This window comes from Triturus cristatus, chromosome 4_1, assembly GCF_964204655.1.
Source record: "Triturus cristatus chromosome 4_1, aTriCri1.1, whole genome shotgun sequence".
Taxonomy (NCBI): domain Eukaryota; kingdom Metazoa; phylum Chordata; class Amphibia; order Caudata; family Salamandridae; genus Triturus; species Triturus cristatus.
The window spans coordinates 796693272-796714344 of NC_140585.1; positions in this window are offsets into that span (position 1 = coordinate 796693272).

A 21073-nucleotide genomic window follows, 5' to 3' on the forward strand; every position below is an offset into this window, starting at 1 on the left:
TTTGTATATTCTATCCAATTCTCCAACCATACACAAGTATGATATCCTCTTTCCATCATCATAAAGGAAGCAGGCGTTTTTGGTGGTGGAATAGGAATTCCCTCTCTAGTCAATACAGGCTTATCTTTCTTAAAGAAATTCTTAATTTTCTTTATCAATGAAATTTTTCTCTGTTCTCCAAACATTTTAGATGAACAATATATGAAAGAGTATTCCGCAAACCCATGAACTCTACTATCTGTACGACTCACACCAACAGTCAAATCAGAATTCAACATACAATTTCTCTTTCAACCATTCCTAGTATGGCTTCTATCTTTTCAACCAATCCGACTCAGGCTCACGCTCGTGGTCTGAACAATGCTAGCAAGGCCTTTTGTGACGTCAGTATTACTCCTCACTACTGACCCCTCCTTTACAATCTGCTTCTGTCTCAAGTCCGCTGTTTCAACCAATCCCAGCACGGGTCTCTGAGACTTCAGTACAACTCCAGCGACTGACCCTCCCTTCACAAGGTAATATGAAAACTTATTTCTTAATACTTTTCTTTAAATTCTTCGTTAATAACAACATAAAAACATTCGCTACTCTGTCTGTTCCACTAAACAAAGGATAGATTTTGACTTATTCTGGAGTTTCAGAATTACTTCAGTGTTACCCCTACTGGGAAATAAGACCAAAGTTTCACTGCTATCACTCACACTCTACTTTTATACGAAAATAGTCCCTAATTTAACACTGCCAGCCCTGCGTAGCTTCTCAGTGCTATTCCAACAGACGAGTAACCTCACTGCAGTGTGGCTTCTGTCACCACCCGCTATTTATTTCCCAGGATTCTGGACAACATAAAACAAGACGCTAACTCTTTTGTTAAACATAAATCAATAATCAATAATCAATATTTAACACCAAACTAGTCAATTATAACCATTCCTCTGCTACCAGAGAACTGATCCAGTGACGTACCAACAACAGATACTCTACTACCATATACTCACCTGGGCCCATAAACACACACAATGCCGAGTAGACCGCTGGACTGGTTTATAAGTTTTTCACAATGTTTAGGATTAGTCTAAAATACCTCTATTCATCTTTAACTAACCCTTCACGGATCAAAAAGTTCTTTCCTCTGGTTGATGGACCATTAGTTGAACTAATTGATGGTGACAATTGACAGAATTCTAACTTATCTATACTTCGAAGTAAAATAACCACAGACTCAGGAATGTTTTAAATCTTAATCTACATTAAGTTGCATGTGAACCACTTCAAAAATACAGTACAGTCACCATCATTCACTAGGAGAGAAAATTCAATTAATTAAACACCAAGAATATACTTTGGACTTACACAATGATCAATGCTCAGAAAGGGAGAGGACAGAGAGAAAAGATCATCTGCAAATAACGAGAAAACATAATTACCAAGGATGGTGTGAAAGACCAACACCCTGGCCAAGGCGCTGGTAAGGGTTCCCCGGTAAGGGTCCCCCGGGATAGGTCAGGCGACAAAGGCTTTGGGACAGGACTCAGGACAGGATAGTTTACCTCTCTAGAATACCGACGATTTCACCGCACCCCTCTCTGACACTCTTTCCTCCTCCTCAAGATTCTTCTGCGATCTTCTGATGTAACCCAATTAAATTAGGATAGAAAGTTCTGCTTCAGGCTCTGCATTCGATTCTTCACAACATCTCTCCCAGTATCAGCATCTCCCGCTACACCGACAGCATCTGCGTCTCATCATCTGCATCTGTGCTCGTGCTAACTAACTAACTAACTAAAGCTATCCTAATTATACCTTTCGTTTTCCATGTTCCACCCACTAAAGTTTTAATTTCGTAAAAATATGTACTATGATTGGTCAGGCAAGGGGAGATGATCATCACACCATGCTTACATGACATTAAATTCGATTCAACAATTGTTCGTAAACCCATCCTCTTAATTTGTATTCATCACTTTAGTTTCACACACATATTCACACACATATTCACATTTCATTTGAAACATTTTATATCAATCTGTATGTAAGTCCACAGCGTTGAACTTTTCACCGTCCGTTCCCAAGGAAAAACACATTGCGACCTTGGCTTCCATTCAACCTCTATGTCCTCATTCCGAGTTAACTTTCAGTGGACATGCGCAGTCATCTCAAGACTCAGCTTACTTCAGTTATACGTGAGAGGCCCAAATGCGAACTAATGATAAAGTCAGAAAGACAAATATTAATTTCACAAATAAAGTGGTCGCACTGTAAACCACCCACCTCTACTCTATTGCCCTTTACTTATTAATACTTTTCCCACATTAGCGTTAGTATAATAGCTTGTTTGCATTTCAGCTAAGCAGATGCCATGCACGCGTGTCTCCAAGACGCCATGTTAGTAGCTTTTGCCCATGCACAAGAATTTCCCTCCAAGCGACAGCTCGTCATATAACGTAGATGTAGTTGATGCATGTGCAGTAAAGAATTCCCATCTAAAGCGGTTTTAGTCCTTCGTTCATATTATTCCCGTTATTAAACACATAAGTAAGCCTCACTAACCCGCGTGTTCGTGTGGTGCACATTAGTTTTACACAAAACAATTTGACTAACTTGTTAGTGAGATAAAGGTGTGGATTGCTTCTGAGCAAATCTCTTTTTTACGAGTCCTTGCTCCATCACCTTGTTTTACAAGGAAAGTAATCAATTAACATAAGCCCTTTTTAAAATACAGGCCTACATTATCTAGAATCAGTTTAAACGAGAGAATACACTTGCGTGCGGAATGTTCCAGTTGATATACCTGCACAAACACCTCTCATATACACTGACAGGTGGGCTGGTGCCTGGTTTCACAAACCTGTTAACTTAGTTAAATGTTATGATCCAGCGAAAGACTGGGAAATGGGGAACAACGTATACCGATATCCTCCCTGCGTCGCAGACCCGTCGTCACACACACTCATTCGTACATGCATTTATTGGTGGGGCCCATAACACCAACTCACACACGTCACCATTCACTAGTCTACACACACAGGAGGGATGAGTAATTCAAGCGCTGGACATGTGGGGGGGAACACCTTATAACCTATGGGGAGAGAAAAATGTTTTTACAAAATATACATTAACATCCGTCGCCTATAGATCCCTAATCCTAAACATCAAGACACTCCACCCACTTGGTCGACGGACCAATTAGTTGGATTGGTTGATGGTGATTTAGAACCAGCTAAAACACATTTTAAGACTCAGAATCCCTATTTCTCTTAATGAAAAACCACAAACTCATATTTCTTGTTAATCAATATTTGTTTATCTAAATTTTCATAATAATCTATATTATCATTTGTTTCGTCAAAAGTTTAGAATTTTAGATCAATTTGAATAAATCGCGGAACATCATATTTACCTAAACTGGCTATTTGGAGTCCTCTAATTCATTGGCTCTGCATAACCAAATTTGTCGTAAATTGTCCGAATAAGCAGGCCAAGGCTCAAAGTTCAAAGTCCTCTGCTCAGCACGTTACAGTCCCCAAATTTTATCAAAGGATCAGAAATCGTGCAAGCATCTATCATGGCCCGTGGATTTGGAAAAAGTTTACAGTCATCAAACGGTCGGGCAGCATCTGGACCATCAGGAAAGGCGTCACGAACGAACTACAACTCTCTCCCTATTCTACCACCCTTTTTTATAATGATTTCAGGTTAAAGAAGATAATTTTTTAGGCCAAGAACAGTGGTGATTGGCTGATTGGGATCGTCCGATTCTTATTCCCAGATTCTCAGTACAGTTCGAGGGGTGAGGTCACTTGTCAGCTAAAGTGTCGGCTTGTTCCGGTTTACTGTAAGGTTGATTGTTCCCCTATCTTGGCGAACCACCAAATTCTTATCCTTCACCGGGAACACGATGAGCAAAGGTCGCTAAGAGGTTCACGATACTGTTCGCACATGCGCAGTTCACTTTGCGCCTCACAAGACAGTGGCCACTTCTGCGTGCGATGTCAGCGGCCATATTGGATTAGGAGCAGATGTCAACTTAAGCAAAACAAACACAAAAGAATAATTAATACATAGAAATGGTGATTCTAATGTTAACCCCTTACTAATCCCTCTATGCGCTTGTATTTATCTAGCATATAGCGACATTTAAAGCCATTATATTTACCTTTTTCGATCCTCCTCAACGATGCAACATCACAAAGCAACATATATCATGCAATATTTTATTACCACATATACTATTCATTAATATGCGTACAGATTTTAGTTATAAGAGTTATTAAGCCATGCAAGTAGCAAATCCCATGTGTAGTTTAAGTTTTAATAAAGTTGATTAGTATACATGCAACACTCATTTAATAATATTATAGTTACTAGATTATATAATTAGTATTTCCATGCAAGAATAGAGGAGGTATACAACATTTTGCACTACCTGCTCCATCAATCCCCCCTTTGGTGATTATATCACCACAATACCTAAAATTGTGTAAAATTTATTATAAAAAGAAATGAATTCACATATTATTAGTTCACATTTCTGTTTCACCAAATTCTTCTCCTCTTGCTTTTCTATACATACTATCTTTCATTTCTTCTAATTCTACTTCTTCAAATTCTCTTTTTCGTCTTTTATTCTCTCTCTTTTTCAAAGTTTCTCTTTTTAAGTTTTTCTGTATTTTCTTTCTTTTGCAACATAAACATCCTAGTCGTAAAATTAATACTAAAAATATTACACATGTTAAAGGAAATAGGATTTTACCTATAAATGTACTACCTAGTTTTAATTGAAAATCTTTAATAGAAGATAATTTCTTTCCAATCTTTTCCCAAACACCTTCAACCTCCAGTGGTGCAATTTCCTCATGCAAATCAAGTTATATTTTTAATGTATGTCTTTAGATCTTGACTTTCGTCAGGAATGTAAGTACAACAATGTTGAACTTTCAGCATTCCACAGACTCCACCCTCTTTTGCCAAAATTATATCAAGGGCAAGTAGATTTTGCATTACCATGGCACGCACGGCAACCATCTCTGTATTTACCAATAAAAATCCTCCAGCGGTGCTTGTTGACAAGCGATCCACTACTGTTGATAATTTTCTAATTTTGTGTGCATTCAGAGATATTCCCACTGCTGGTATCAATGCTCCAAAAATGTCTCCCACAATTTCTGACCAAGTTTCTCTTTTTCTACGTGTTAGTTGACTACCTAACTCATGTACACCATCTCTTCCTCTTCCAACATGGAATATTTTTGGGAAAACCAGGCCTACATAACATGTGCCAAACCAATGGTCTGGTAACCGATAATATGCTTTATTCCCGCGGATAAAATATAATCCAGGAAAAACTGGATCATTTCCTCCTTTAAATCCCCATCTACCCATGATTCGATATGTATCATGGCAATCACTTGTACCTACAAAATAATTATCATATGCAGTTTGATTCCTTCTAATGCACAACTTTCCTTTCTGGGGCCAATCTAAAGCCATTGTTGGACTAGCTTCTCCTTTCAAATGTTTTTCTCTTGCAACATCCCAAACTGTCTTTTCTTCTTTTCCTTCAGGTATTTTCCTTTGCATCTTTAATCTCCTTTCTTCAACCATATCTAAGAAAATCCTTTCCTCCTTCTTTAAGCTACAAGTTAGATTATTTCTAAATATGCACTCTAATGTTAGTTCTTTAGTTTCTAAGAAAAATTCACCTAACACCTTTGCAGGCTTCACTTTATTCAATTTGTTAACTACAGGTACTTGTGAACATATGTTATCTACATCTGATAAATAATATTCTAATTTCCCTATTTTGTAAAACAAACTTGCTATTACACTACATGTTATTCCATATGTTACTGGGAGATGATGATATGTCACTCGCTCAGACACAGATGCAGGTAACTGCATGCAGACGTAGCAGTCCCTCACGTCCATCGTCTTTACATATTCATACAGTAATTTTGAAAATACATTGTTAGAGAAATCATTTATAGACCTGTCTTTATGTAAATAATTTCTATCTATATTAGTCGGATATACTTTCTGAATCTTTTCTACATTAGTTTTATTCTCACTATGTCCTTCTATTGTTTCTAGTGTAACTTTAAATGAAATCATTAAAGCCAACACACTCCATAGAAGCATTAGTAATGCTGTACAACAACAACACATTTTAAACCATCTTCTAAGAAATACACATTTAGTTTTTCTACTTTCTGTGTTTGCCATTTCGAAAAATGATCAGTGTCTTTTGACTTAGCCTCTTCTACTTCACAACTAGTATTGTCTAACCCAAGGCTCTAAGCACCTACTTGGTTCTATCAGTTATGTCTTTTCCAGTAATTTATTGTCTTTCCATTGGAATTACCTTTGGTCTTTTCACTTTGGCATTTGATCGTCTTTCACTTTTCTTTCATAATCTTGATACAGAACTTCCTGAACATCTGTTTCTTCTCCAATGTCGGACAAGATAACTCTCAGGATTTCCGATTCTTCGTCTTCCTCAACCACTTCTGGTACAGTCACCTCTGGATTTTCTTGGCTATCCACCTCTTCTTTTATTTCAGGCAGCGCCACATATGACCATTCCGGCGACTTATAATTCTGGTTAGCTTTTCTCGTTCTCTTATTTTCCTCTGCTGTCGTTTTTCCCTCGTCTTTCAATTTTTCTTGACTAGATACTTCATTCACTTGTTCAGCTCTAGATGAATTCACTTGTGTCAATCGGTATCTCAGTCTCTTTATTTTGTTTGGCCAAATTTAATCTCTTGCTGATCTTTTCAATTTATTTCCGTTATCATTTTTCTCAGCTCTCCATGCTCTCTTTCTCAGGACTCGACCTTCTGGTACTTCTTCATCACTGTCCTCTGATTCTGTTGCAACTTGACTTTTACTTTCAACTGTTTTTCTTTCCACCACTTCTTTTATTTTCCCTACTTCTGTCCCTCCTCGTGGTTCTTCCACACAATCTTCCTGCTGACTAACCGTCCCTTCCACTAACTGGATATTTGAATTCCCTACAACTCCTCGGGGGTCTTCCGCAAAAATCTTTCCCTCACTTTCTGTATCTGGCACCTGACCATCTGCTTTTGTTACTTCAGGTGGAATTTCTCTCAACTTTCCTTCAGGAACATCCTTATCGAAAATGTCTTTAATTGTCTCTTCGCTGCTTTTCTCCAGTATGTACCTGTGTTTGTTCAGTCTCCTAGTCTGAGCTGGTGTCAGAAATCTGCAACTTCCTCCTCAAGGGAATGTTCTCTGGGGCAAATATCAAATTTGATTCTGACTCCCCCCTTTCAGGATTTTGTCTTGTTCTGGTGTCCTCAGTATCAGATTCAGAACTAGTTTCTGATTCTTCAAATACTCTCCTTCCTTGTTATCCACTGGGTTTGGAATTCGCAAGGTATGACTAGCATGAATCCAGTTCTTTACTCCTGCACACTTCACAGCTGTTGTCGTGGTTAAAATCCCTTGTCGTGGTTTTCCCCAACGTGGGACCAAACAGTTCCTTTTTCTGTGCACTTTAATTCTCACCCAGTCACCTGGGCTTAGATCATGAGCTGGCTTCTTTTCAAGGGTGGTGGCATCCGATCCAACCTGATGAAACACAGAATGAACGGAGTCAGTCAACCCCTTACAGTAATCCAACACCAAGTCATCAGAGATAGGCAACAACTTGTTGACTGGTATGAATACATGCCTCATTGCTCTCCCCATCACAATCTCGTGGGGACTCAAACCTGTGTTCCTATCTGGAATTGATCTAATAGTCAAGAGTACCAGAGGCAAGACATCAGGCCATTTCAATCCTGTGGCTAAACACATATTTCCTAATCTGTTTTTAAGAGTGCCATTTAACTTGTTCCACCACACCAGAAGCCTCTGGGCGATAGGCACAATGCAGTTTTTGTTGTACATTCAATGCCTCACAAATTAGCTTCATGATTTCATAATGAAAATGTTTTCCTCTATCTGACTCAATTGTGACTGGGAACCCGAATATATGAACTCCCTCAAAAGTAGTTTTGCTACTGTAATTCCATCACTTCTTCTTGTGGGATATGCTTCTACCCATCTAGAAAACAGGCAGACCATCACTAAAACATACCTCAACCTGTTACAGGGGGGCATCTCAATGAAGTCGATTTGCATTCTGGTGAAAGGCCCTCCTTCTCGACCTATCGTTCCTAGACTTACCACTGTTTTTATTCCAGGATTGAACTGTTGACATATAAGGCATCTTTGACAAAGGCTCTCAGCTACAAGTCTGAATTTTGCATTATACCATGTCTGCTTAAACAATCTAAGCATTGCATCTCACCCTACATGTGCTTGTCCATGATACATCTGTGCCATGGCGGACACCATGATATCAGGCATAACTGGTCTTCCATCCCGATAAACCCACACATGATCTGTTTCCCTTGGTGCACATCCTGCTTTTACCCACTGTCTCGTTTTCTCATCTCCTGCTTCTTCCTGTAACTGCCTCACTTCTTCCCATGCATTCACAATGGTTTTTTTAAAAACAATTTATTAACACAAACAAAAACAAAAGTACACCTTTCATCATTACATAGCATATCCGTGCAGTACCTCTGCTGGCATATTGGCAATTCCTGACATGTAGTAGGACTATTATTCATACACACCCCAACCTCTATATCCACCACCCGCCGCCCCCCGCACGCACACCCACCCTTCATCAAGTCACACCCCAGGCGATGAGAATGGCTCAGCTTCAGTCGCTCAGCTCGGACTCTGAGTCCGCCACCGGGGGTTCACAGATATTGCCTCTAAATGTGTTCCACTTTCCCCAGATTCGTTGCCATCTCCTGGGGCAGCCTCTGTTCGCGCACACCACCCTCTCCACCGTCATGGCACTATCCATGTCGCGGCCCCATCTCCCGTGTGAGGGGGCTGCCTGTGCCCCCCAGTATTGCGCAATGGACCTCTTTGCTAATGCTAGTCCGACAGTCACCCAGGTTTGATCAGCCTGGTTAAGGTCAGTAGTATCCCACACATTCAGCAAACACATTCGGGGTTCCAGTGGGACAGCATGACCTGTAACCTGTGAGATCGTCACCATGACCTCCCCCTAGTATGCGGCTATGTCCAGGCATTCCCATATAGTGTGGAAGAAGGTGCCCCGCAGTCCACACCCCCGTAGGCAGAGCGGGTTAGGTGCCCTCCCCATTTTATGGAGTGTATTTCTAGTGTAGTATATCCGGTGCAGTATTTTTAGCTGCACCAGCTTTATTTTGGATGGGATGGCCACCTCCCGGGGAGACGCCAGCGCTTCAAACCATTCTAGTTCGTCCATGGGCCCTACTGCTGCCTCCCATTTTCTTTTGAGGAGCTCCGTGGGGTCTTTTTGATGATTCACCAGTTTACGGTAGGTCAGTGAGATAGCTTTCTTGGTGAGGTGGTCTGCGAGCAGCCGGTCCTCCAGCGGGGAAGACTCCGGTAGTGTGGTCCCCATGGGTATAGCTTTCTGTAGTGCATGCTGAATTTGTAAGAATTTAAAGTGCTCGGTCCGTCTCATCTGATAGTCTGCTTGCAGTGTCTCAAACGGTATCACCCCACCCTTTCTCCAGAGATCTCCGACCTTGGAGATGCCTATGCGATCCCACCCCTCAAATTCTTTACGCAGATGACCTACACCAATCTTAGGGGAGATCCATAGCGGCGTTTGTCTCGTAATCACCCCCTCCCATCCCAGCCTGCGCTGTGCCGTGGGCCAGATCTGTACTGTGTGCGCTGTGGGGCCCTGCAGCCTGTTCGTCCCTGATTTAACATAGAGGGCTTGGAGGACTCCGTGTAGTCCCAGCATTGCCCTGTCCATTCTCAAAGCGGGTTCATCTTGCGCTGCGTGCATCCATTGATTGACTATGATAGGTTGGGACGCCCAATAATATAAACGGATGTTGGGCAGCGCGATAACCCCATCATACCAACTCCACATAAGCTTGCAGAGTGCTATTCTATGAGGTTTACCCTCCCACAGCAGATAACCCACCTCTGCGTTGATCGATTGAAAGTAGGAGTCTGGGACTGGAGCGGGCGCATTTTGCAGCGCGTAGAGGAAGCGAGGGAGAGCCATAATTTCGAATAGCGCCACTCTCCCCAGCAAAGTCAGTGGCAGGGAGTGCCAATATTTGACATCACTTTTTAATCGTTTGAGGGGTGGAAGCAAGTTGTGTTCCAGGAAAAGCGCTGGGTCCGGCGCGATGTGTATACCCAGATATTTGAAACCATCCTCCACCCTTGTTATTAACACTCCTTCGGGGAGTTGTGGCGGAGGCCCCTGTAGGACGTAGAGCACTGACTTCGTCCAGTTAATCGAATAGCCAGAGAATCGACCATAGGAGTCACAGATATCCAGCAATGCAGCTATGGACCGCTTTGGTTGCGTCAGATAGACCAAGATATCGTCCGCATAGAGGGAGATACGATCATCCCAACTCTCTGTCCACCTTAGCCCGGTTATAACTGGATCCTGCCGTATCCAGGCTGCCAAGGGCTCCAGAACCAGGGCGAATAGTAGAGGGGAGAGAGGACACCCTTGCCTAGTGCCTCGTCCCAGCGCAAAGTCTCTCGACAATCGGCCATTCACCGCCACCTGCGCCAGAGGTTCTGTATAGAGTAGCCGTACCCATGCGCAGAACTTGGGCCCAAAACCAAGATGCACGAGCACCGCAAACAGAAAGGGCCACTCCATGCGGTCGAAAGCCATAATCGCGTCCAGCGAGAGTATAACTGCATCCTCCTGGATGTGGGGCCCACTGGCCATTATGCCGTGCAGCCGTCTAATGTTCATTGCAGTGTTATGCGCAGGCATAAAGCCGGACTGGTCTGGATGGATAAGTGTCTGGAAATGAGGCTGGATACGGGTCGCTAATAGCTTTGCCAATATCTTGGCTTCCACATTCAGGAGTGAGATAGGCCTGTAGGAGGTGCACTCGGTGGGGGGCTTCCCGGGCTTCAATATTGCGACCAACGTCGCAACTCTGACATCTCGTGGAAGCATACCCTCCTCCAGACTGGCCTCGTACATTTGCAGCAAGTGCGTGTTCGCCTCACGTTTGAACAATTCCACTGGGATCCCATTCGGTCCCAGCACCTTTCCCGACTGAAGGCCACGAATAGCGAGGGCAACCTCCTCCGCTGAGAGACTCTTTTCTAACGCAAGCGCGTCATCCGGGGCCAGTTTCGGAAGTCGGATGTCTGCGAGGAATTTTAGATTATCCTCTATAGTGGTTGTCACCGCAGAGGTGTAGACCTGCTCATAGTGGGTAGCGAAGGCCATCGCTATGTCGTCCGGGTTTGTCACTTCCTCCCCTGATGGTAATCGCAGCCGCGCCACCCAACGGTTGGCCTTCTCTTTTTTGTCAAGCCACGCTAGCAGTCGACCCGCCTTATCCCCCAGCTAGTATATTGTGTGTTGCGTTTTCGCTAGGCGCAACCGGGCCGCCTCCCACAGATGGTCTTTATACGCTTGTTTCGCAAGGTTAAGTGTGTGAGTGTTCGTATCAGTGGGGTCTTTGGTGTGCTCCTCTTCCGCCACTGTCACTGCCACCTCCAGGGTAGCCACCTGTCGTGACGCTTCTCGCTTATGAGCCGTAATTACTGCAATGGCCTGCCCACGCAGCACCGTTTTGTAGGCCTCCCAGAGGACAATAGGCGAGGAGACAGAGTGCAAGTTTTCTGGAAAGTACTGTTTTGTAGTTTTATGCAACGTCTTCCGTACGCCCGGGACCTTAATGTAGCCAGCATGTATCGGGAAAGTGCGCCTTCTACCCGAGAGGCCTGAGGAAAATGTTAGCAGCACCGGCGAATGATCGGATATGCCCCTGGGGAGGTGCTTAACCTCTTGTATGCGGGTTATACATGTAGGAGAGGAGAGAAGGTAGTCAATACGTGAGAGACTGTTGTGCGCGCTAGCGTGATGCGTAAATTGACGGTCAGTGGGATGTCGCATGCGCCAACAGTCAAGCAGCCCCATGGTGTCCAGGAAGCCCCGTAGGGGTCGTGCTTGGCCCTCTCGGGGGGTGTTTATCCCAGTCCGCATCCACTATGGCGTTAAAGTCGCCTCCCACAATTAGTTCTCCCTGGGGTAGCCCAGCAGGAACTTTCCGAGGGCCGGAAAAGCTAGTGAGTGAAGTGCAGGGGGGAGGTATACCGTGACAAAATTAAAGCTGCAGCCCTCCCATTGTCCCGATATCGCAGCAAAGCGCCCCTGGTCATCTGCCCATGTCCCAGTCACCACCAAGGGACAGCTTTTTCAGAGGAGGATCCCCACCCCTCTGGATCCGGAGGTGAACTCGGAGTGCGCTGCCATTTTGAACCCCCATCGATCTAGTGCCTTCACGGCCATGCCGGCCAAATGGGTCTCCTGTAGGAGAGCCACCGATGGTGTGTGCCTCTTAATATGTTGCAGCACCAGCCCCCTCTTAATCTTATTGCCCAGGCCATTCACATTCCAGGACATCACTGTCAGCGGGGCGCCCGGGCCCTGACGATCACTCATTGGTACATTCGCCATTATCTCGCTTCGGTGTGCGCCGTGGGTGTGTGCAGACGTGCGGCATGAGCAAACCCTGTGATAGACTCTGGAGCACCAATACACTGGTGGTACTTAAACGTGTTTCGTGTGGGTGTACCCTCATTTCAAACCTCAGGTGCATAAGAAAAAGTAACAAATAGGGGAGCAATACAAAAGCCCCACAAACCACTAACAAAGAACAACCCCCAATCACCACCCCCCTCCCTGCTTCCCTGCCAGACGGATCCCCAACTACCCGCCTCCCCAACATAGCAGAGTGCTTTGATCCCATAAACAGTACTTGCGGGCCGGGGGATAGGAGTCCGAGAGTCAGCACTGTAGTCCCCCAACCTCCAAGACAGCCGTTCAGCCAGTCCGCGCCATTGAGAGGCCCAGTTGAGCCTGTAAGGCAGACCCCGCGTCTACGGCACAGGTAAGGGCAGGCCAGGGCTTTCACATTGTTGTCCCCTATTTTCAGCCCACCGGTCGCGAGAGGCTCTCCCGGTCACCACGCCGCCAGTCCATCTGCTACTCGTAGCCGTGTCATTCATCATTGTCTGCATTCGCGGAGGGCGAAGCCTGCCGCCCCGGCGCGGAGCCCGCGATGTCCCCTTGTCTTGCTGTATCTTGTCGGCGACGCCGTCTTGAGTTCTCATCACCCTCTGCCCGTTGCCATCCCTCAAGCCAATCGTGGGCCTCCTCTGGCGTTTCAAAGAAGCGCGTCTTACCAGCCGCCACCACCCGTAGCTTCGCCGGAAAGAGAATTGCGTATGGTAGCTCCCGTTTACGAAGTTCTTTTTTGACCTCCAGAAAGCTTCGTCGGCGCTGAGCAACCGCCGCCGTGTAGTCCGGAAAGAAGGAGATCTGGGAATTTTGGATTCGCACCGGCGTTGCCACTCTTGCCGCCTGGAGGATAACATCGCGATCCCGAAAGTTAAAGATGCGGGCCAGGATAGGTCTTGGGGGCGCCCTGGGTTTGGGCTTACCGCCCGGCACTCGGTGCGCTCTCTCCACTGCAAAGAGGGCGGATAGTCCCCGAGGTTGAAGCTTGGACTGTATGAGGTCCTCTACGTACAGATCCATGGCATGGGTCCCTTCGCCTTCCGGGACCCCCGTAATTCGAACATTGTTCCTCCAAGAGCGCCCCTCCTGATCATCGAGCTTAGCCGCCATGATTTTGTTGTCAGTCTCCAGCTGACCAACTCTCTGAAGCAGTGAAGCAGTGTCTTTAGTGAGGGATTTCACCACCTGCTCCACCTCCGTCACTCTGGCGTTCATTTTTTGGAAATCCGCTCGGAGGAAGGAAACATCAGCAGAGATCAAACCCACCGTGGATTGCACGCTAGCAAGAGCTGCCATAATATCTTCCAAAGTCACCTTGGCCACTCCCCCGGAGTCTGGGGCCCCCGCCGAGAGTTCTTTGCGCTCTGTTGGGCTTTTGGAGTCTTTAGCAAAGGCATATTTGTCGAGTTTGGCCTGTGCGGACCCGCGTTGGCCCTTTCCCCCCATCTCCACCTGGGTCGGCCAGCAGTGCCAGGTAATCCCCGCCGCCTGCCGCTAGTCTCGCCCACCAGTGCGGCCTGTCGGCTTTCCCTGGTCCAGGAGCGGTGAGGGAGAGAGAGGCGTCTGGGTCCTCGTCCGTACATGCACGGATGTCTTTGAGCGCGTGAGGTGCTGTCACCACCGTGCCTGGAGGCGCTCTGGGTATCACATCGCATCCACTGGCTCTGCACGTCCCGCACTCCCGGATCTGCCCTTCACCCTCTGGGCCTGAGGGGACACTGAGCACTTTCCTGCCAACGTCAGTCAATCTGGCCCTGAGCCGGCGGATGGAGCGCCCTGCCGTGGAGTATGCCCGCTCCCGATGCGATCTCCGCCGCCAGGAGGGACGCGCCGCACCCCGGCTCCCAGGCACTTTCTTGTGATCTGTTCTGGCCCCACTGGCTGCCCACCGGGCCCCTCTCTCGCTCGCAGGATCCTTCTGAAATCCGGTCCCCGGCTGTTAGCGCGGTACAAGGCTGCAGGGTCACTCGCGCCTCCCAACACCGCTCCGGTGCCACCCGTACCTCAGGTGTCCGTGCCGCTGGACTGTTCAGGTCACCGCGTGCTCCGACGGCTCTGGGGGCCCGCTGCTCGCACCTTCCCACCGCACTGCCGGAACCGTGGCTGCTCCCGAGGGAGCCGGCTCCGCCTTCGCTCACCGCAAGGGCACCACGCCTCTCCCCTCACACTCACGCCACTGAGCCGCCATCTATGATACTCTGGCCGTGCCCTCTGCCGATGTTCCGTGCCGCCGTCACCTCTCTCCGCACGGTAGCGGGTGCATGCACGCCTCCCCACCGGTCCCTCCTGCACACCTCAGGGTCGTCGGCTGAGACCGGAAAATTTTGTCCCTGGCTGCCGGCTTCGAGCTAGGCCTTCGCTCATCTCACGGCCTTCGCTGCCTCCCGGGCCCCCCCGCAGATCAGGGCCAGCTCAATCGGTGCCCCTCGCCTTCCTATTTCGTTTGCTGTCTTGGGGGCAGGATATGTGATCGGATAGAGTGCCGGATTGTCTGGGGAAACTACGTCGCCCTCATAGCCTCGCTAGCGCGTGGCCATCGCTGTCGGCTGCAGGCCACGCCCCCCCGTATTCACAATGTTAGCAAACAAGGGACATGAATTAATTTCCTTTTCTTTTGCCCGATTAACAGAATTCTGATTTCGCGCACAATATTGAGCCATATCGTTTGCATACTGGTTCCCTGCTGCGATATAATCTCCAGTCTTTATATGTGCAGCACACTTCACAACAGCCAATTGCTTAGGCAACTGTATCGCCTCAAGCAATTTCCCAACCACTTCAGCATTCCTTATAGGGGTTCCACTTCAAGTCAAAAACCCTCTTTGGGACCAGATCTGGCCAAAATCATGCACTACACCGAAGCCATATTGACTATCGGTTATCACAGTCACTCTTACATTCTTTCCCAACTTGCATGCTCTGGTTAACACAAATAGTTCAGCAACCTGGGCTGATTTTACTCCCTTTAGGTAAGACGATTCCAATACCGCTGCTACTGTGCATACTGCATATGCTGCACTCAGAATTCCTTCGTCTGTTCTCAAGCATGACCCGTCCACAAACATCACATAATCACTTTCAGTCAAAGGTACATCTTTTATATCAGGACGTGGTTCATCTCACAAGGTTCACATTTGTTGCATCTAATTTGACTTTCTCATATTTAGTCAGCCGACTATGCGTCATGAACTGAGTGCGGCTCCTTGTTAAAAGGATTGCTACATCAGGAGGTACAAACACTCGCACAGGATCTCCCATCACAATTCCTTCACTCTGTTCTAGGCTCTTACAGGTGACTGCTACAGCTTTCAAACAACCAGGCAATGCTACAGCTACAGGGTCGAGTATAGCTGAAAAATATGCAATTGGTCTTCTCAGTTTTCCATGTTTCTGTATTAATACAGAGAGTGCACATCCATTCCTTTCGCTGTAGTATAGTTCAAATTCCTTTTCATAGTCAGGCATACCAAGTGCTGGTGCCTCACACAAACTGTCTCTCAATTGTTTAAAGGCTGTTAATTATTCCCTATTTAATTCAATGGGGTATTTTACATTACTTCTCGTCAGGCGTACCAAAGGTTTTGAAATCAGGGAAAAGTTACTTATCCACTGACGACAATATCCAACCATTCCAAGAAACATTCTCACTTCTCATTGGGGCTTTCATTCCTTTTATTATCTTGATTCTCTCTGCAGTTATTTTTCTCAGTCCTTTTTCAATTTTGTGGCCTAAATATTGTACTTCTTTCTGACAGAATTGCAATTTCGATGGGGATACTTTAAGTCCTCCGTCTGCCAGATGATTTAGCAATGCTATGGTATCCACTACACAAGCTTCTCGAGTTTTTGATGCCACAAGTAGATCGTCAATATACTGTACCAGTACTGAGCTCTCGGACATCTCTAGATCTTTTAAGGACTTTTTCAATATCTGGCTGAATATTGAGGGGCTCTCTGTATACCGCTGTGGGATTCGGCACCATGCCAAAATACGTTCGCCAAACCGGAACGCAAAAATCTGCTGACTGTCATGATGCAATGGGATGGAAAAGAAAGCATGACACAGGTCAATTACTGTGTACCATTCCGCATCATGAGGAATCTGATACAAAATCACAGATGGATTTGGTACAATAGGACAACATGACACAACAATTTTGTTTATTTTTCTCAAGTCTTGCACTATTCTAAACGTTCCATTAGGCTTTTTCAGGCCCATAATTGGTGAATTACATGGACTACTCATTATTTCTCTCAAAATACCTTGTTTAATCATTTTCTCTATTATAGGAGTAACTCCTTCAATTATTTCGGGTGTTAATTTGTACTGAGGAATATTTGGGTAACTTATTCCTTCCTTTACAGTCACTTTTACAGGATCTACATTTTTTATTAATCCCACATCTTCTCCTGTGAAATCCCAGACTTCTGCTTTTACTGTCTTTTTCAGTTCTTCAGGGTTAAATACAGCAAATGCCTCAGTAATCTCAGGTTCCATATTAGCCATAGTCATTTTATACAGTACATCTTCATCAGGTGTCTTAAATGCTATACCATCGGGAGTGCAAAATATGGTGCAATTCATTTTGCACAGCAAATCTCTTCCTAACAAGTTTACAGGGCTTGAATCGCACACGACAAAAACAGTGCATTTCAGAAAATTTCCCTATGTTAACTTTCACTGGTTCAGTGAGATACGTTTTAATCTGTCTGTTGGATACTCCAACTACTTGGATTGTTTCGTCCGAGAGAGGAAGGTTTTTAACATCAGCTGACCTGACAGTTGAACGAGTAGCACCAGTATCTACTAGGAAAGTAATATTTTCATCATTTACCTTTCCATCCACAAAAGGACCTGTCTGGTCTACTTCTAGAGTTGCGCCAAGTACGCACTCTTCTTCCTCCCCTCGGCACCGTCAATAGCTTTATTCTGACTCACTCTCATCGCGTTGTAGCCAATACTGCGAAACAGCACCAGCGCGCGGCAGCTTAGTTACCTGTTCTTCGTTGTAGAATCCTGTCTCATTTCTGTATTTCTGAGGATTTACGCTCTGTGGAAAAGGCAGTTTTGGCACCTGATTCTGTTGGGCAACAACCTGCTGCTGTCGCTATGGTTGTGTCAAGAATTCCTGTCATGCGAGGGGAGGAAAACGGTAACCAGCGAAAACGGACTACATCTCCCAGGATGCTTAGCGGTTGAGAGGTTATGTAAACAGGAGAGCTGTTACATAACTCAAGGAAAACACGCCCTTATGTAAACAGGAGAGCTGTTACATAACTCAAGGAAAACACGCCCTTATGTAAACAGGAGAGCTGTTACATAACTCAAGGAAAACACGCCCTATAAAGGGAGGAACCGGGAGGTACAACGCTGTCGGATATTGTGTTTACACCGACGTACCTGCTTAGTGAAGAGCAGTGTTCCGGAGTGGTGCTCCAGTAAGGCAAGAACGGAGGTAGGTCGAGTCGTTACTCCCTGGGCCGTGTCTTGCCCCATCGTCACCTGTGAAGGACCCGGAAGCTCTACCGGATAACCATTGAGCTTCGCTTTTTGACTCGGCTGAGTCAAAGCGCAGTGGCGCTTTTGCTGGTTGGAGTCGTAACTCCCAGCCCGACCAGAGATACAGGGACTGCCAGCTGTAACGCACACCAGGAGGTGTTTGCCGCGTTACAGACTCGGAAGTCCACGGGATCGATCGAGCGGCTGCTCTCGGTTCAGTCTTCTTTGCTTGTGATTGGGGTATCGGTGACGCATCACCAGGAGGTGACTCCGCGTCCCGGTGCAGTCTGAGGAAGAGGTTGAGCGGCTGCTCCCTTCAGGTAGAGACCCCGGCTGGGTGTTTCCCTGACTCCTCGATTCTCCCCAACACTCTTCGTGCCCCTCACAGCCTACCGATTGGCATTGTCGGCCATTTCATTTCTGCCCTCTGTTGGCATACGCCGGGATCGGCGTATATGCAGAGGACGGTTAGGACCATCCGTGCTGTGGGCTGGTAACGTACTTAGCCTGGAGGATTCCAGTGACTATAACCTTTGTTTATTCCTTGTATTATTTTTGCCTTCATTAAAATAACTAAACCTTCACAAGTGGTTGCGTTCTCATTATCGTGTCTGTTAAACGATCCTGAGACGTTCAGGGTGTTACAGGTTGACAACTCACCTCTTTCTGCACCTGCAAATTCAATGATGCATTATCACCATTAGTACTCGGGGTAAATTTACACTCGGATTTCCAGTGCCCTATTCTTCCGCAATTATGACATGGCCACTTCTTTTTGGCTTCTTCTATATTAAATTGTCACTTTCCTTTTCCAACATTAAATTTGGGTTTCATACCTGTACCATTTTCCTGTTCAATCAATTGAGCTTCCTGTCTTTCTGCCACTTTTACCTGTGCCCACATAGCCTTTTCTTTTAACTTACGCTGTTTGGCTTCAATTTCATCACTAAAATATTTTGCATGTCTCAGTACTTCATCTATTTTCTTATTTTTCCAGTCCACTGTATGCTGCTTAATCATTTCACTCATTTCTGGATGCAGCCCATATACAAATTGGTATACAAAGCGACTTAAATTTTTTTCACTCAAATTTTCATCACCACTAAACTGCTTAAAGGCGAGTATTAACCTCTCATAATAAGCATGTACTGACTCCTTAGCTTCCTGATGAGTTCGGTCAATTTTTACCCAATCAGTCTCCTTGGGAGGTACTTTGTTTTTCAGAAAGGCAATCACCTGTTCATATTTTTTCATCAGTTCAGGATCAGGGGCACCCGTTTTTGGGTCTCTAGGGTACTCTTGTGTAGGCCAGCTAATCATAATTTTGCATTCTGTCCATAAATCTGCTGGCACTATTAAATCAAGACTATTTAAATCAATCCATAAAACTTTTGATAATTTTACAAACCTATCTACCTGCCTGTACCACTCGACTGGTTTTTCGCGTAGTCGAGGGAAATCATTGGTAAATGACAAAATATCTTGTGTAGTCCAAGGGACAAGTACATATCCCCCTCCTGTAATTTCTCTCATGGGACATTCTGTTACTACCTTTTCCTTTTCTCTTACGGGGAAGGCTGCAAATGTTTTGTCTGGGACATCATCTCGTTTTCGAAACCACCTACTCTTCCATTTATCTACATCTCCCCATTTTCTTAACAAAATGATTATGTCTTTAATCTGAGTTGCTCTTCCTGCAGTGTTCAGATTTTCAATATCCTTTTCAGAAAAACCTACTCGGTATGGTTTTTGTAAAGCCTTTACTCTTTCAAAGTCTATACCCATTTCATTTGCCACTTCTTCTAGTCTTTCGTGTAGATTCCTTGCTCTCCAGGTTATACTTTTACATAAAAATAATAATTCTTCATCCTGATAGGCTTTTAACTTCTCTGTGGGGATAGTCCCTACTATTAATTCTTCCAAAACAATCTTCAGCTTGGCCACATCTATAGATTGGGATTCTGTATCTTTCCGCTGTAAACTCCTCAGCCATTCACTTAATTCTTCTGAAGTAGGTCCTACACAATTTTTCTCATTTCTGGTTTGTTCTGAACCTTTTGGTGATCCTGGGACTGATTCTGTCGTCATTATTATTCTATCCACTAAACTTTGATTTACTGTCAAATTTTTAGGCGTACTTTGTTCTGAAATACCTGCTGTTTGTTTCCATGGGTTCTCATCTGCAATTTTTCCTGGCTTCTCGGTCTGTTTATTACTGTTATAAGGAATCGTCAGACAATGCTCACTATTCTTCTGTTTATCAAAAATAGGCATTACAGGTCCTATAGTTACAGGAACGGTTACGGCTTCCAAATTCTTGGTTAATTCCCTAATCTTTTCAGTTAACTCTAAGGTGGTTTTCGCTAGTTCAGCTGAATTTTCATTACCCGTTTTACCATGTTGTGTTTTCTCTATTTCTCTAAAAGGATTGTTTCTTCCTACTTCTTGTGGTACTGATTCAAATTTTATATTTCGTGGAGTCTCTCTCATTGGGGCACTTGGTGTCAATAATGTGGAATCTGATTGATATGGGGGTGGATTTTTATAAAACATGTTGTCAAGAACATCATCCTCCGATTCATGCACACCATACCCTCCTGACTCTGTATTATTTCTCTTTTCCATACATTTTCTATTGCTAATTTCTTCTGCATTTCTCACAGGAAACAAACCATCAGTCATATTTGCGCTTTGCCATCTCCTCATTCTATCATCATGATTCTCCTGTACATATGATCTACCAAACATATATTTGTACCTTCCACCACTCCTCTATCGTTCTCTGTCATGCATCTCATCTTCCCATTCTGTCAATGCTTCAAACTGTGTTGGTCTAGGTCTCGGTTCTAGATTCATCATTCTCTCTCTCAAATTTCTCAAAACCGCTAAATTGAATGAATCATGTTCTGGAAAAGCTAAAACTCCATCATCTATTGTATACTTTGCCCAATTGTCCAACCAAATACAAGTAT